Source organism: Panthera leo, chromosome B4 (assembly GCF_018350215.1).
Source record: "Panthera leo isolate Ple1 chromosome B4, P.leo_Ple1_pat1.1, whole genome shotgun sequence".
NCBI classification, from domain to species: domain Eukaryota; kingdom Metazoa; phylum Chordata; class Mammalia; order Carnivora; family Felidae; genus Panthera; species Panthera leo.
In genome coordinates this window covers 77,994,630-78,011,942 of record NC_056685.1, presented here as the reverse complement: position 1 = coordinate 78,011,942, position 17,313 = coordinate 77,994,630, and the positions used below count along the sequence as shown (strand labels likewise).

Here is a 17,313-nt window from a genome sequence, read left to right as displayed (position 1 = left end):
ACTGATGGTGGCAGAGGAGGGGCCCTTGGTCAGCTTTCCTCCCTGCCTCGGGGAAAGGTTTGTATTGAGGACCAGTGCTTGGAAAGGATGGGGATTCCACACACTGAGCCACACTGAGCACACACCCTCCTGGACCCTGGACCCCAGAACCGTAGAGATGGAGAGTTCAAGGGATGGGCCAATCAAGGAAGGCATCCTGGAGGAGAGAACCAGGAGGTTTAGGAAGGGGAGGAGGCCAGGACAGAGGGGAGAAGAGCAGGGGACATGCCTGGGCAGTTAGTTGGGCGCTGGGTGATTTAAGTACAACCAGATGTGCTGGGAGTCTCCTGTCAGGCCCAGCCCCAGTGAGGGCAGGCAGAGTGGGGGTGGGGAGACCTCTGAGCCACTTGGATTTCCACTTCCCCATTCTGCCCTGGGTTTGTAAGCTTTAGGGAAAGGAGAAACCCAGTGGGAGTCCAGAGGAGATGGCACGTGAAAGATTGAGCCAGTCAGGCCTGGATTAGTCTTCTGCCTTTGAAGAAGGAGGGAAGGGCTCCTCTAGGAAGCAGGGTATTGGCTCAACTCCTGGAACCTAGGAAAAAGGATTGGGAGAGCTCTGGGGTAGGGGCTATCAGCTCTCCTGGGGGTGGGGGATAGCTAGGGAAGGCTTTACAGAAGAAGGAATATCTGAGTTGGGTTTTGAAGGATGAATAGGATCTCCCCAGGCATAATAGGGGAAAAGATAACTCCAGCGAGAGAGACTCGGGTATTAAATTGGTGTGGATTCTTAGTGAAAGGTTCTGCAAGGCTGTATTATAAAGGTAAATGGGGAGATGATGGTTCAGCTTGGGGTGCTGGCCCAAAGTCTGTGCTGCGGGGGGGGGGGGGGGGGGGGGGGTGGGGGGATGCTTCTGTTCACAGAACAAATGGTAGAGCCAGATATGTGATGAGGATTTAGAAGTGGCCACCAGGATCCCCAAGAGTTGGGCCCCTAAGGGAAAGGAGGGGATCGATGGCCAGCTCCTCCTCCTAAGTCTTGTGTGGTCGGGCACAGAGCTGTGTCTGCCCAGGACAGTTTTTCTGGTTCTTATGGAGGCTCTTTAAGAGCCCCTGGCCAGGGGTGCCTGGCTGGCTGAGTCGGTAAAGCGTGTGACTCTTGATCTCAGGGTTGTGAGTTCAAGTCCCACCTTGGGTGTAGAGATTACTGAAAAGAAAAAAAAAAGAAAAAGCACCCCTGGCTGTGGCTGTGGTGGGGATTGGCCCCGGACTCACCGGGAAGGTAAATCTGGTATGAGCGCACAGAGAGTAAGGGGCTGGAGCAGCATTGAGGAGGCACTGAGAGATGAATCTTAAAAGCCAAGGGGCTAGAAAGAGAAGATCTGGGGCCCCACAAAGGGGGGGGGGGAGCAGCCCCAGCCCTGGCTAGCAGGCAGCACTAAATGAGCTGGGTGTGGTGTTTCTGGGCGCACCCCAATCCCCCAGCCCCAGGACCAGCCCCAGGACGCACTTCCTTCCTTTCCAGCTTCTTAATGATTCCTGAGTGGCCCATGCAGAGGACCACAAAGAGAGCTCTCTCCGCCCTTTCCTCTTCCTCTCTTCCATTTCTTTCTCCCTTCCTCCCCCCACCCCCATCCTTCCCCGGGGCCCTTTTCTTTCCTTCCTCCCCACCCCACCTGCTCCTCCCTCCCTCCCTCTTGGCTTTCCACATCTTCCCTCTAACTCTCCTCTCTCTCTTTGAAACTCTCAACGCTGGTTCTCCCGGGTCAGCTGGGTTAGTGTCCTTCATGTTTTCAGAAAGGCCTTGTTACAAGTCTGGACCCCGATGATCACACACTCGCACACGCCCTATGCATATACACATGCTCCGTATACACACACCCAAACATAGCACCTGCCTTCCCTGGGAGTGGGGTTGGGGGGGGGGGGGGATGGGATTCTCCACTTTGAATGTGATACCAGCAAAAGGACTAGGAAAGAATGGAGGGCCCTCTGCAGAAGACAAGCATTACTGCCATCATCACCACTATTATTATCCAATCCACTGCTGCGCACTTGACCTACCCCTGAGCTGATCACAAGACCAGCCTGACTCCTGTCCGCAGCAGGGGGCTCTCAAGGGCACAGATCCCTTGACTAGGGACAGTCAGGAGAGGGGTGAGCAGAGAGTCCTCAGAGATTAGACCCCCAGCACCCTGCCCAGGAGAGCAGAGGCAGAGACATGATGAAGGGCCATTTGCTAGGATTGAGTATTTGTCAGCCCAGGAGGCTGGATGATGTATTAACAGGACTTTAATGAGCTTGGGAGGGGGAGCCACACTTCATTGCCTGAGCACTGGTGCAGGATGGGGGGCAGAGGGGTGAAGAGGCCAGCCGCACCCCCAACTGCTAACTAACCCCCTTAATGTGACCCATGCTAGTTTGCTCATCGGAAATAACTCAGCACCTCCAAGATGCGGAACACTCCCTCCTGGAGGCCAGTGAAGGCCTTCTCAGCATGCTGGCCAGTCCTACTATCTTACTGGGAAGGACTTCCCTAGGTCTAACCCTGTCCTTCCTACTAGCACTGGAGGGTTCTGGGGGAAGAGGGAGAACTGAACACTTGCTCCAGGGGAGCGCATTATCAGTTCTTTCCTCTGGCCTTACTACTGTCATCCGCCCCCACCCTGAAGCCTGGTGGAGAATGGCCCCCAGTGACACCCAGCCACAGTGCCCTGGCAATGCCAGGCTTGGCCTCCCGGCACTAGTCCTGCTGGTTGAGATCGCTCAGCTCCTGTGGACATTGGCTTCTCTCTTAACTCTTGCCTCTGACCCTTGGGGAACAGGACAGGTGGGGTGGAAATTCTACAGTGGATTCTAGATCCAGTTTTGCTGTGCGACCCCAAGAATGTCACTTCTCCAGGCTTCAGATGCTCCATCAGTAAAGAAACACCCAACGAGTTTCTTCCACCTCTGTTACCCTGGGATTGTCCCTTCAGCAGGGAGTTGAGCCCCCCCTAGGGTGGTGGCTGTGGCTCCCTTTATCCTGCTGGTCTGATTCTGAAGCCAGGGCTGCCCCAGCATAGTGAGCCTTGACACATCTGTCCTTGGTGCCAGGCTGTGGTCCTGGGGGTGTGAAGTGGAGAGGAGGAGAGGATTCTGGGAGTGGAGAAGTTCCTCATCTTGGTGAGTTCCAGAACCTGCTTGGGTGCTAGTCTTGCCTCCACATGCGGGACACTGGGTACTCAGTATCTCCCCCAGGAAACGTATCCTGACCCTCCAATCTAAGCCCAGCTCCATCTCAGACAACCTCCTTGGGCGCTTTCGCTGCAGCCTCCCTTTTCCACCTGGACCAGCGCTAAAGCCCTGAGCCTGGGCCGGTAGAATCCTGGCCACCCTTGGACCAGGAGCTCCACGGGGACAGGGATGTGCCTCGGAGACTCTTCTCAGGTGTCTCCAGCGTCTAGCTCAAAGCTTGGAGCAGAGTCGGCGCACCCAGCCCTGAACGCCTTAGGCTACCTCTCCGCAGACCACAGGTCTGGAATCCATCCTCCCTCTTCGCCCTCCACCATTCAGCCTGCTTGGCCCAGCGTGAATGCCGCCTCCTTGGGGAAGCCCTCCAGTGAGCCCAGCCTTTTAGAACTCACACCCTCCCCTCCGCTGTCTAGGTCTAGGGCTTAACCACGGCCGCCACTCGGAGAGGCGGACTTGCGCGGCTGTGTGTGTCCCACCCTCTGCATCCTGGGCTGGGGCGGTCTCCTAAGCAGTAGGAGCTCAGTTCACCTGGGGGCGGGAGGATGAGAGCATGAGTCAACAAGGCTTTGGCCAAGGGGCTTAAGGCTGTACTGCGCGAGGGGGTCTAGGGAGGCAAGCTGACGGGGCGGGCCGGGCTGGCTGCCTTCCCCTTTAGCTGCCTTCCCCTTTGCCCTTCGACCCAGGAAGCCTCTCACACCCGGCGGACACGCTCGGTGGCCCCCACTCAATCCCGGCCTCCCCCCTCGGGGGACCGCTCCGCCACCCTCACCGGCCTGCCCAGCCTCCACCCCCACCCCAACTTCCCGCTCGACGGCCCGGGAGAGGCCGGGGCGCGCCGGAGAGTGGCGCAAGGACACTATCCACACCAAGGGTCATTTGCTCTTTTCTCCCCCTCTGTGGCTAATTTATTTTAGAGCTAGGGGAGGGAGGGGGCGGGGCCAAGCCGGGAGGGTTGAGAGGAGGGGCCGGGCGAGCCCAGGGGAGGTGGGGGCGGGGCGGGGGCGAGTTGGGGGAGGGCGGAGAAGGAGCCCGGGGTGGAGAGGGCCAGAGAAGGGGCGGGAGTTGGGGGGAAGGGAGGGGCATTAGGGGAGGGAGGAGCAGGGAAAGGGGAGGGGAGCAAAGGCCTGCGAGGGAGGGCGCTGGGGGCGGGCGAGGGGAGGCGGGGGTGGGGGTGGGGGTCCTGCCTGCGGGGGGAGCCGGGGCGGCCCCTTGTCCGGCCACCCCCACTGCCCAGTCCCGCTCCCGGCCGCGGCGGCCGCAGCAGCCGCAGCAGTAGCGGCTCCAGGATGGTGAGCGCCGCTGCCCCCCAGCCCCGGCCTGTCGCCCCCGGCCCGCGCCCCGGCCCCGGGGCCGGACGCCCCCCCAGGCCGCGCACACTCACCTAGGACCCGGCCGGGATGCCGAGGTACGGGGCCGCGGGCCCGGGCGGGGGCAGACACGGGAGCGCGCGGGCGGGCCGGGGTCAGGGGGTGGTGACCGTTCGGTCGGGGTGTCCGGAGCTTTGTCCGCGGGCGCGGGGCAGTGTGAGGGCCAGAGAGGGCGGGGGTTGCGGGGCGCGGGGTTCAACTAGGCGAGGGTCGAAGGGCAAGGCCAGCCAGAGACCCGGGCGGGTGCGTGGGAGCCGAGGGTCACTTCCCGGGGGGAGGGGGAGGGCCGACAAGGGGGCTCTCGTCTCCGCCGCCGACGGGCACCCTCTTCGCCGCCCCCTTTGGTGCGCAGGCTGCAGCAATAGCGAGCGTCCGGCTCTGGGGGGAGCCTGCGGGATTGGGGGGTGGGGAGCCAGGATCTGCGGGTTCGGGTCCCCGAAGGATCCTGTGTCCGGAGCCCGAGGGCCGGCCCGCAGGCCCCTCCCACTCCGTCAGGTCTTTGTCCAGCGGCCCCTGTGTGTGTGGGAGGGGGTGGGGGCTGGGTTCCTGGCCCGGAGATTCCCCAGCATCGTGACGGGGCAGTGACAGGAGACCGAGGCCACTTAGGGCCCTGCGCCCCTAACGCCCACCCCCTTCCTTTCTTTTCTTCTGGCCGGGGAGAGCATAGCCCCATCTCAGAGTCAGGGCGTTGCAAAAAGCTGCACTTACCTTCTTCACCCTTGGGCTACTGGCTACAAGGGGGACCCTCTGAGCTCTCGGCTCTCTAGAGAGCCCCCCTTAAACTTGCCTACTCCAGGAGCCCTCTCGGTCTGCACAGAGCTTCCCTTGCTGGGAACCCACTCTGTCGAGGGACCTCCGCAGAAAGATGGGCACACAGTAGGTGCTTACCAAATGTGGCCCCCCCTCCCCCCTTCCCCAGCGCCGCGGTCCCGGAGCGGCTCCAAGGGCGGAGGAGGCCTGGGAAGGGTCTGCGCGGGGAGCGAGCGAGCGGCCTGGAGCCTGCGCCCAGCGGCGGCCTGGAGCGCAGGGGTGGGTGGACGGGTGGGTGGGCTGTTAAAGGGACGGTCACTAAATCAGGATTAGGCCGTGGGGCTGTCAGGCTGCCTGGCCCTGTCTCCATGGATACCTAATTTGGAGGAGAATAGAGGACGGAAGAATGTTTGTGTTGTGGTCCGCACGGGCTGCCGCGGCTGAGCGGGCTCTTGCCCTGGGCCAGGCAGCGGGGAGCCGGGCTCTGGTTCCCAGCCCACTCTGGACTTCTGTAGGGGGGAGCTTCTCGGTTCTCGGGGCCCAGAGCCTTCCCTGTGGAGTCTTTAGAGTGGGAGGGATGGTGTCGGGGTCCAAAGCCCCCTGACCTGCACAGGGAGCCCCAGAACCTCCGGAATCCAGCCTGAATGCCCTGTGCACCCTCCTGGATACCGCCGCGCTGAGGTTCCCCTCCCCAGACCTCCTGGCCGGGAGCAACCGTCATTCTCCGCTGAGCTTTGGCCCCGGAGGACCCACGCGCTGGGCGGCTGGGTGCTGCGGCGCTGCCGGGACCCGGCCGCGGAGCGCGGACCCCGCGGCCACTGGGCAGCGGGCAGGGGGCGGGGCGCGACTTCCTGGGGTGGGCGAGAAAGGGGCGGGGCTTGCCGGCTGGCTGCGCTGGACGCGGTGACAGGCCTCGTAAATCCCCCTTTCCCATATTTAACACCATTTCATTTATTTCCACTTCAATCTATTGGTGTCCGCAGCAGCAACCCCAGTGAGGAGCGCCCCTCGCCCTGGCTGTAATACCTTCTGGGGGAAAGTCCTCTTGGGCCAAAGGGAATTTAGCTCTGTAGGGCGGTGGAGTTGCCCCTGGTGAGTCCCAGATAACCTAATTCCTCCGAGGGGGGCGGGGGGGGACCTCCATCTTCCCAGAAGTGGGGGCTGAGAGGCACAGGATGGAGTTTGGCCTCTGAGGCCCTTTTTGGATTTTCTGGCTGTGGTCTAAGAGTAGGTTGGGCTGAGGATCCCATGGGTGGATAATTCCAGCACACAGCGTGGAGCGGGGTAGGGGAGAGGGACCGGACCAGTGTGTGTGTTGTTCCAAGGGCCCTTTCCTGCCTTCCTCCTGGTCATCCATGGCCACAGCTTTTTATGGAGCAAGGGTCCCTTCCCCTCCCCTGCCTGGGCTGCAGCTTTATTGCTGAGATCTCAGACTCTCCACGCAATTTCACGCTTCTCTGCCTTTGCTCTTGCTGTTCCCTCAGCCAAATGCCTTCCCCATTGTCCCTGTCTCTCCACAACCTCCTCATTCTTCAAGGCCCAGCTCAGATGCCATACTTCCTCCCTGTAGCCTCCCCAGAGCCCCTAGCTCTTGTCACTTGCTCCTCCTGCCATGTTCTCCAAGCCCTGCACCTGTGCCTCCCTTCAGCTTTTGTGGCTGAGTCCACACTAGGCTTTGCCTTGTGGAGGATAGGGATGGGGCCCACACCTCCCTGCACCCTGCCCACGCCGGGCCTGGCACAGAGCCTGGCACCTTGTGGTTGCTCTGTGAATATCTGTCGGCTGAATACAACGGATTTTGTGAGGGCAGCCTGCAAAGCATGGAATCTGGCCACTCTGGCAAATAGCTTTGCACTCCTGGGTGGGTGGAGACCCCTGGGTGGGTCTCCTCCTCCTCCTCCTCCTCCTCCTCCTCATTGCTGACCCTCCCCACCCCCCAAGTTGGGGAGGACTTTGCCCCTTCCTTTCCCCACAGACCAGCATTCTTTCCCTGCCATTATCATCCTGTTAAACAGAGAGGCCAGTCAGGATCCATATGGATCACATTAACAATTGCTTATTATCTGGGCCACGACTGCCCCCACTCTCCACCCCCAGCTCCTGCTGCTGCAGTTGTTGGGCCCTTAGGAGCCCAGCCTCCCTGCCTCCCCCTCCCCCCACCATCGGTCAGCCAGGGAGGGCAGGGGACAGGCTGGTCTCCCTCACCCTCCCCATGCCTTCTAGCAGAACTTCGCTTCTTCTTGACTTGGCTGGCAGTTAATGACTCCTTTCCCTGATTTAATGAAAACCAGGCTCCCCGTAGAAAGTGTGGCTCAGTAAATTTCCAGGACTGCAGCAGGGAGAGGTGGACCTAAGTTCCGGGTGCACCTGTGGTCCGCAGCACTGACAGCCCCCGCCTTCCAGTGGACAGAAGCTGTGGGTTGGGGCCAGCCACACTGGGCCGGCCATGGGGCCCTTGGCTGGCCCTGCTCCCTTCTGGGAGCTGGTAGGCTAGTGAGGGGGATCAAACCAGGAGAGACCTTGCATAGCCTTGGGTCCCAAGCCTTCTGCTGCAAAGAAGCAGGAAACCTGAGAGTTTCCCAGAGCTGCAGCGGAGACAGCCTTGAAGGATGGGGAGTGGGTTTCTGCTGAAATGCATATAGCCCGAGAGCACTAGGGATGGAAGAGGGTCTTCAAGATCGCCCAACAATTCTTCTGATTTACAGGCCCCTCAGAGGGATTGATGAAAGCTGTTCCCCCAAAATGCACCTTCAGTTGACCCTAGCCTTTGCATTCTGCCTCCAAGGGTTCTTGGGCCCTCTGAAGCCCATGGGGACCCTGCATGAAGACCTCCCTCTAGTCCAGTCCCCCTCTGATATGCAGAGGGCCAAGGTAGGCTGGCAGCCCAGGACTCCTGACCTCCACACTCAGCGCTGTCTTCATGGCCTTATTCCTGGGCCAAGGGACCAGGGTGGCTATTGAGGTGCTGGGCCAGCCTTCAACTGGGAACGGTTCACACTGCCTGTGTTGGGGTAAGGGCTGGTCGTGTCGTCTCTGAGTGTGTTGCCTGGAGAGAGGACGTTCAGGGTTTTTTTTTGGTTTGTTCTGTTTTGGAGTCTACTCGTCCCCAGGAACATGATCGATTGGCAAGAAAGTCTAACTCTTTTCTGAGCATTTTTGTAAGTGTCTCGAGTCGTAATGAACACTTAAGTAGCACGTATTGAACACTCCATATCTCACCTGCGAAATGGTGCTCTCCTGAGTGTAATCATGAGGATTAAATGAGGCAACAGGCAGGAGCCGGGAGCCCCGAGTTCCAATCTTGAATGACTGTGTGCTGCGAGGGCTGCTCAGGAATGCAGGTGACAGGGCTCAGGGCTGTCATTGCTGTCGATTACCCAGCCAAAGAGAGGGGACTGCATGGGAGCCACCAGGGTGCCTTGCTTTCTTTTCCTTTTGAGCTGAGGTGTTGGCAGGGTCGGCCTTTGCAATTCATCTTGGGGACTGGAGGTGGGGTGGGGTGTTCTCAGGGAATGGGAGAACGCGGCTCTGGTCACAGGCCAGTCTCCCACAGGGCTGTGACACTGACCCCATTTTATTTTATTCAGTTTTAATTAAAAAAATTTTTTTTAAAGTAAGCTCTATGCCCATCGTGGGGCTGGAACTCACGAACTCAAGCTCAACAGTCGCATGCTCTACTGACTGAGCCAGGCGGCACCCCAACCTGGCCCCGTTTAAAATGACTAATCATGGAGGCGCCTGGGTGGCTCAGTTGGTTAAGTGTCTGACTTCGGCTCAGGTCATGATCTCATGGTTCATGAGTTCAAGCCCCGCATCGGGCTCTGTGCTGACGGCTCAGAGCCTGGAGTCTGTTTCAGATTCTGTGCCTCCCTCTCTCTCTGCCCCTCCCCTGCTTCTACTCTGCCTCTTTATCTGTCTCTCAAAAATAAATAAACATTTAAAAAAAAAAAAAAAAGACCAGTCATGGCCTCCACCCTAGGGGCCAAGCCCTGGGCTGCAATGACCCCGACACTAATTACGGATAATTGCCCTAGATGAGTCACTCTGGGTCTCAAATTCTCATCTGTAAAATGGGGATAAGGACACTAGTGAGTTCATAGGTGACAGAGGCCCTGATTTTAAATAGTGTGCCCTTTTGTCTCTGAAGTACATGCCTGCCTCTGGTGAGCTGCTCAGTAACTCAGAACCCAGGGACTCTGGAGAACCACCTCCCGTGTAGGTGCAAGGAGAAAGAGAGGGCATGTGTGTGTGAAAGTTCTGGGCCATCTTTGAAAGCTCCCTCCAAAGTCGAGTCAGAGCAGAGAGGGGGGGTCAGGAGGTGGGCGAGAGGAGAGGCAGCTTGGCTACCTCAGGAATCTGGGAGGTGAAAGCACACCTTCCTTTATCTGCCCTCACGGCCCAGGCAGGCTCAGGCCACCTGGTCCCTAGCCCTGTGCTGGGATTAATCGGGGATGGGTCAGGAGATGTGAGGACAAGGAGGCATTTTACCCTTAGTAACGCGGTGTTGAGCACCTGCCGTGTCCTGTGGTTCTGGGGATACCCCAGCCAGGCTCCAGAGGGGGCCCAGCCAGGGTTGGGATTCCTGGGCCCCTGAGACTTGCCGCACACTCACTGGGCAGCTAAGCACCAGGCCCTGAGCAGGGCAGATCTCCCATAATCGCCTTCGGCTTCCCACGTGGCCAGGGAGGACCAGAGGACATTCCCCGGCCCTGGCATTGTTTGCTCTGCCCCAAGCACCTAGCAGGAAGCGTGGCCAGGCTCGTGGCCCCCTTGGCAAGGCCGTGTGCCAGGCCCTGGAGATGTTTGTCCGGGTAGCTCTTCACCAACATCCATGATTGTCTGATGCAGTCCCACTTTCTAACGTTTATTTATTTTTGAGACAGAGAGAGACAGAGCATGAATGGGGGAAGGTCAGAGAGAGGGAGACACAGAATCTGAAACAGGCTCCAGACTCTGAGCGGTCAGCACAGAGCCTGACGCGGGGCTTGAACTCACGGACCTCGAGATCATGACCTGAGCCGAAGTCGGCCGCTTAACTGACTGAGCCACCCAGGCGCCCCCGGTCCCACTTTCAAGGAGCTTACCGGACAGTTGGGCACCAGAGAAGAGGCAAAGAGACAGGCTGGGCTTTCAGAGACTGCGTTCCTGGTGCTTCCCTGTGCAGACGGGGGTCAGTGACTGCAGAGTGGTGCTGCTTAGGGCTGTGGAGGGAGCACCAGAGGGGCTGGAGAGGAGGGACTCGGGGAAGGGACCAGCTACCTGACCGCAGGGCTCTGCATCACCGGTGGCATCCAAAGGAGACTGAGTTTCCCCGGGGGAGGCTGTTCATAGGTGACAGAAGGTCCAACTCAGTGAGAATTAGGAGGAAGCTGGGAATGTCCCCCTGCAGCTGACTGGCCTATTTGGCCCGTGGACGCTCAAGAGGCTGGGGCTATCTGTCCTTTCTAGGCTAGTGAGGAAAGAAAGCTGGTGGGATTCAGGTTATACTGAAGAAAGACTCCCCGTCCCGCCCCATGCATCGTGCGTTCCACAGCTACCCGGTCTGCCAGTCGGTTTCTTTGGGGGCAGAGGGGCTCCCTGGAAACACTGGCCATGGGGGCACTCACCCCTTCCACCCAGCTCTGTAGACAGCATCCATCAGTGGCCTGACCCGTACTCTTCTTTTTCCAGACTGACTGAGTCCTGTGTGGGGTGGCCATTCTTAGGTCATATCTTCCATACTGGAGGATGAAGGATATTCGGGGCCAGAGAACATAGGATCACTCAGTCTTTAAAGCTTAAGCTTTTTGGAGGTCACATGCCACCCAAATGGACTCATGTTAAACCTGGTTGAGGGAAAGGGTGTTGGGGCCGGCGAGGGGGGTTCTATCCAGTCTTCTGGGCTGAGACTTGTGGTCTACGACCCCTGAGGAGTTCACGGGTAAAACCGTATTCTAATGTTATTAGTTCCTTTTGTAGCCTCGTGTATTTTTAATTTTTGTTAAAGTTTTTATTGCTTATCTTTATTTTAAAAATTTTATTTTTTCAGGGTGGAGTTTTAGGGACGTGAGCCCCTTGTTGAGAATGATGGACGCGCCTCGATGGGGTGGGGACGGCAGCTGGAGGGTGGGGGTGGGGTGGCCGGGAGTTCAGTCCCCGTGGCTTGTTGGCTTTGGCCTATTAGATATGCAAGTGGGGAGGCCCCAGAAAACCTGCACAGAGGAAGGAGGAGTCCTTCAGCCTGCCGGGAGTGCCCCTCTCAGGACAGAGAGCCTCTCATGCTGAATGCCTCTATGGATGGGGAGCTCGTTCAGACAGCTAACACGAAGCCAAACCTCTTTCTTGGAGGGTTCGCCTCGTTCGAGGAGGGTGGGGAGAGGAGTGGCCGTGCACAGGCACACGGCCAGCCGCCTGACAGTCACAGTCGGTCAGGGATTTGGAGACAGGGGTCCTCGGAATCTTTCTTTCCCGAGTAAACACTCCCACTTCCCACCGTAGCTGTCCTGCTCCTCTCTGATCACTCCCCTGAGGGCTGGGGGCTCAGACCTGCAAGGGTGCAGGTCCCACGGGAACCGCTTTGGAATGTGCTGAGCTCTGGGGTCTGTGGCTGCGGATGGGGGCACCAAGGGAAGAGGGCTACAGGGGGGCAGGGGAGGTTGATGAGGATGGTGGGAACCAACTGATACCTCCATTTTCTTAGCTGTGAAATGGGAACATTAACAACTGCCTCTGGCAGGAGAGGCAGAGAAGCCTCTGGGCTGAAAAGCCCCCGTGGGTGTCACCACGCCCTAGCTTGGTGACTGAGCCGAGCGGACTGTGCCTCAGTTTCCTCCTCTATAACACGGGACTAATAGCTGTACCTGCTTCCCAGCGTCGTTCTGTGGATTCAGTGAACTACTCTGCAGAGGTCCCTTAGAACTGTGCTTGGAGAGTGCTAGGATCCCGTACAGGAGCAGACAGACAGAAGGAACTGTCGTGGTGGGTCAGTCTTTGCCTAGCACCCTCTCCCCGGTTTCTCTTTCCACCTCTGTTCCTGTGGCCTTGCGGGTATGGGGGGGCCACCCCCCTGAGGATGTAGCCCTGCCCACTCACGCCCAGGTAGACCGGCCAGGCCGCATAGCTGGAGTTACTCAGCTCAGCACCCCCAGGGCTGGGAAGGGCCTACGAGGGGGGCAGGGGTGGCTACTGGGGAAGCCTGGGTGGGCGGCCTGGGCCTGCTTCCTTCCCTCTGCTCAGCCTGGTTCTGTGTCTCCCACCCACCCCCGTGCATGGTGGGGGGTGGGGGCGGCATATTTGGGGCCCTAAGAACATAGGATCACACCCAGTCCTTAAAGCTTAAGGATCACACCCCCTTTTTGGAGGTCACATGCCACCCAAATTGACTCAAGTCAACTTTGGATCTTAAACCTGGCCGAGGGGAGGGGTGGTGGGTGGAGAGGGGGTTCTATCCGGTCTTTTGGGCTGAGACTTGTGGTTTTCGACCCCTGGGGAGTTCATGGGTGAAACTGTATTCTAATGTTATTAATTCCTTTTGTAGCCTCATGTATTTTTTATTTTTATTGTGATTGTTACATTTTTTTATTTTTTATTTTTGTTTCTTAGTGTTTATTTATTTTGTGTGTGTGTGAGAGACAGAGTGCATGCAAACACAGATGTGGGGGAAGGGCAGAGAAAGAGGGAGAGAGACTCCAAGTGGGCTCCTGGGCTATAGGGGGGCAGGGGAGGGGGGCAGCTAAGATCTGCACTTGGTGTCAGTGCAGACCCCAGAGCCCAATGCAGCCCATGAACGGTGAGATCATGACCTGAGCCAAAATCAAGTCAGACACTCAACTGACTGAGCCACCCAGGTGCCCCTAAATTTTTTATTTTATTTTTTAAATGTTTCTTTTTTAATTTAATTTTATTATTATTATTTTTTTAATTTTAAATGTTTATTTTTTTGAGAGAGACAGAGTGCGAGCAGGGGAGGGGCAGAGAGAGTGAGACACAGAATCTGAATCAAGATCCAGGCTGTGAGCTGTGAGGCACAGAGCCCAACGTGAGGCTTGAACTCACGTACCGTGAGATCATGACCTGAGCTGAAGTCAGACACTTAACCAACCGAGCCAGCCAGGAGCCCCTACAATGTTTATTTTTGGGAAAGAGAAAGACAGAGTGCGAGTGGGGGAGGGGCAGAGAGAGAGGGAGACACAGAATGGGAAGCAGGCTCCAGGCTCTGAGCTGTCAGCACAGAGCCCGATGTGGGGCTCGAACTCACCAACTGTGAGATCATGACCTGAGCCGAAGTTGGATGCTTAACTAACTGAGCCACCCAGGCACGCTGAAAAAGTGGTTTTGAACAGACCACAGGTTTACCAGACGGCAAAAGGGGTGGATTACTGGGGTGCCTTGCTGGCACCGTTGGTAGAGCGTGCCGCTCTTTTTTTTTTTTTTTTTAATGTTTATTTATTTTGAGAGAGAGAGAGAGAGACAGAGGCCGTGAGCAGAGGAGGAACAGAGAGAGAGAGACACAGAATCTGAAGGCGACTCCAGGCTCTGAGCTGTCAGCACAGAGCCCGATGCAGGGTTCGAACTTGCAAATTGCAAGATCATGACTTGAGCCAAAGTTGGACACTTAACTGATTGAGCCAGCCAGGCACCCCGGAGCATGTGACTCCTGATCTTGGGGTCGTGAGTTCAAGCCCTACACTGGGCATAAAGCTTACTTAAAAACATTTTTTTTAGGGTCGCCTGGGTGGTTCAGTCAGTTGGGCGACCGACTTCACTCAGGTCGTGATCTCACAGCTCGTGAGTTCGAGCCCCGCGTCGGGCTCTGTGCTGACAGCTCAGAGCCTGGAGCCCGCTTTGGATTCTGTGCCTCCCTCTCTCTCTGCCCCTCCCCCCGCCCCCTCTCTCCTTCAAGGGTAAACGTTAAAAAAAATTAAAAACAAATTTTTTTAAAGGGGCCTATGACTGAACACTGATCAGGAGCCCTGACTTCACCCTCCAACCCACACCCACCCAGGGCCCAGTCCCCAGGGAGGAGGGCCCCCAGATACAGACCCATGAGGAGACAGACCCTGGGAGGGTCTCACCCAACCCTGACAGCCTTGGGGCCACGGCCTCCTCGGAGCACAAGCTTGATGTATCCAAGTGTCTGTACATTGAAGCGCTCACAAGCTTTGTGTGTACAAGGCCAGTACTGTCTCCATACTGTGGTGAGAAGCTGAGTGGCTCAGAGAGGGGCTGACTCTAGAGGCGGTGGGGTGGGGTGGGTGGGGAAGCACACCCCTGCAAACCACTGTGCTTAAGTGAATAATCTTTATTTTTTTAATGTTTGTTTATTTTTGAGAGAGAGAGAGAGAGTGCCAGCAGGGGAGGGGCAGAGAAAGAGAGACACACAGAATCCAAAGCAGGCTCCAGGCTCCGAGCTGTCAGCACAGAGCCCGACCCGGGTCTCGAACCCACGCATCGTGAGATCATGAGCTGAGCCGAAGTTGGACACTTAACTCACTGAGCCACCCAGGCGTTCCAGTAAATAATCTTTAAAAAGAGGAATTATTGGGGTGCCTGGGTGGCTCAGTCGGTTAAGCGTCTGACTCTTGATTTCAGCTGCGGTCATGATCTCACAGTTCATGAGTTTGAGTTCCACATCCGGCTCCTCACGGAGTGTGGGGCCAGCTTCGGATTCTCTCCCTCCCTCCCTCTCTGTCCCCCTTCCCTCCCACCCCCACCTCCACGCAGAAATAAGTAAACTTTAAACAAAATAATAAAAGAAATTTTAAAAAAAGAAAAGAGGAATTATCTAGAACAAGTACCTACTGTAGGAAGAACGCCACAGGCCCTGCTCTTCCCACGGCCATTGTATCAGGGAAGGTTTTCTGGGGAAAGGACTTTGGGAGGGAGAGGACAGGGCAGGCAGGGAAAGGTTGGGCTGCTGGACTAGAAAAGTGCTGTGCAAAGGCCCAGGGGCAGGGGTATCTGAGCAGGGAGGAAATGGGGAGCCCATTTTAACCAGTGACAACTGCAAATAAGGCCTTTGAGTGGCAGGACAGAAGTGCAGGGCACTTGCTCGGGGCACCCAAGAAGGAGCCAGCAACAGTATCGAAGTGACATAATAGGGGTGCCCGGCTCTCTCAGTTGGTAGAGCATGCGATTTTCAGGTCGTGAGTTCAAGGCCCACATTAGGCATGGAGCCTAGTTAAAAAAAAAAAAAAAAAAAAAGCAAAGCAAAAACAAAACCAAAGTGACATAACAGTGTGGGAGCACCCCCACTGCAGAACTGGGAAGAGGGCATTTTGGAACATGGAGCAAAGGCCTAGAAGTATGAGTGTGTATTGCCTGGAGAATGGACCCATGTGGCTGGAGGGGTCCAGAATGGCAGAGCCTGAGGCTGGAGGAAGGACACACTGAGCCACCTCTGGTGCTGGGCTAAGGGGTTTGAGGCCCCCTCTGAGGTCAGGGGAGGGTTGAGTCTGAAGAAACCCCTGGCGGCCGTCCAAAAGAAGGGTTGTGGGGGAGAGACGGAGTCCAGACGTGGGGCCAGCCATGGTGGGAGGCAGGGGAGCTGCAGGTCATTTCAGACAGTGTGAAGGGGACTCAATGACCAGCTAGATGCAAGGAGGCTGCAAGAGGTAGAGAGACACGAGGACTCCAGGGTGTCCAGGCTGGGTGAATGGATTCTGGGGAGAGAAGACAGAGATGTTTTCTCTGGGCACATGGAGTCTGAGGTCTTGGTGGGCATCCATGAGGCTCGAAAGCGTCTCATCTATCATCTAGATTCTCAGGCGCGATGAAAAGTGTGGCTCAGGTTGAAGTTGGGTCTGGTGTGGGGGGCCCTCAGGATGCATGTGAAGAGGCATGTGACCTTGGCCGGGCAGTTTCGGAGTGGTGGGGTGGGGGTGGGGGTGGGGGGGTGTGGCAGGGCCCTGAGGCTCCTGCCTCTATCAGCAGGAGAGGAGCTGGTGAGAGCTGGCCCAGAACACAGGTCAGAGGGGCCAGGAGCCAGGCTAGGATGTCTTAGGAAGCTGTGGCTTCAGTGACGTTGAGCTCAGGTCCCCCACAGCTTCTTCAGACCCACCCGAAAGCCAGTCAGGGGCAGGACAGGGACTTCACCCTGCCGGTCGGTGCTCTCCACTCAGGGCACAACTTCTCTCCTTGGGGTCCCTCACGTCTGTTGGGTTGTTTTGGCCTCAGAAAGCATCTGCCCCCTCTCCTACTCTACCCAGCCTGAAGCACCTGGCCAAGTCAGAGCCTGCCCTAGGTCCTGCCCCAAGCCCTGGTCCCATTCTAGAGAGTCTTAAAAGTACCACTCTTCCTTCCTTGCCCTCAAGGTAGCCTGTGAGGGAGATGCTGGGTGCCCCCCCCCCCCATTTCACACCAGAGGAAACAGAGATTGACACTTGACTCCTGCACCATCTGAGCCACGGGAGGGAGGTGGGACCTGGACCCCCAGATGGACACCCCAGGCCTGACAGGGTGGGCGCAGAGACCCCGCCTTGGGTCAGCCTTTCAGACACCTGCCTGACTCCAGCTGCTAATGGGTCCAGGCTGCATTCGAGGGTCCATGGAGGCAGCCCATGAAGGTGAGGAAAGCAGGGCGGGGAGGGGTTAAGGGAAGGGAAGGAGTAGAACTGACTTGTACCACACTCCTTGTCTAGCAGCCTGTTGCCAGGGCTGACGGACATCGTGGAGATCTAGCCCCAGCCCAGCATGCAGGAGCCCCTGGGAGACAGCCTGACCTCCTGAGCCCTCTGGAAAGCACTCCATAGGGTGACCCCTCCCTCCCTTCCTGTCCCATCCCCTGGGCTCAGAAGTTGAAGTCCAGTCCACACCCAATGTAGGCAGGCCGTGAGAAGGGGGCGTGGCAGAGTGGGCTGCTGCCTTCAAAGCAATTCCCTGCCCTAAAGACTTATTGTCAAATGTGCTGAAAATGTGTACTTGCTCAGTGCAGCTCATCTCAAGCAGGCGGTAGGCAGAGCCAATCAGCCTTGCTAACCTTCACGAGGGGTGAGTGGCTGATGGCCAG

General features: G+C 57.5%; 1 protein-coding gene across 1 annotated transcript in view; it reads left to right on the top strand.

The window, feature by feature from the left end:
* The first annotated feature begins 4,461 nt into the window (after positions 1-4,461).
* FIGNL2 (fidgetin like 2) overlaps positions 4,462-17,313 on the top strand; it is a 29,231-nt gene continuing 16,379 nt past the window's right edge. The window contains exon 1 of the mRNA XM_042946588.1: positions 4,462-4,615. The gene's annotated coding sequence lies outside the window, so the exon portion shown is untranslated. The remainder of the gene's footprint in view (positions 4,616-17,313) is intronic.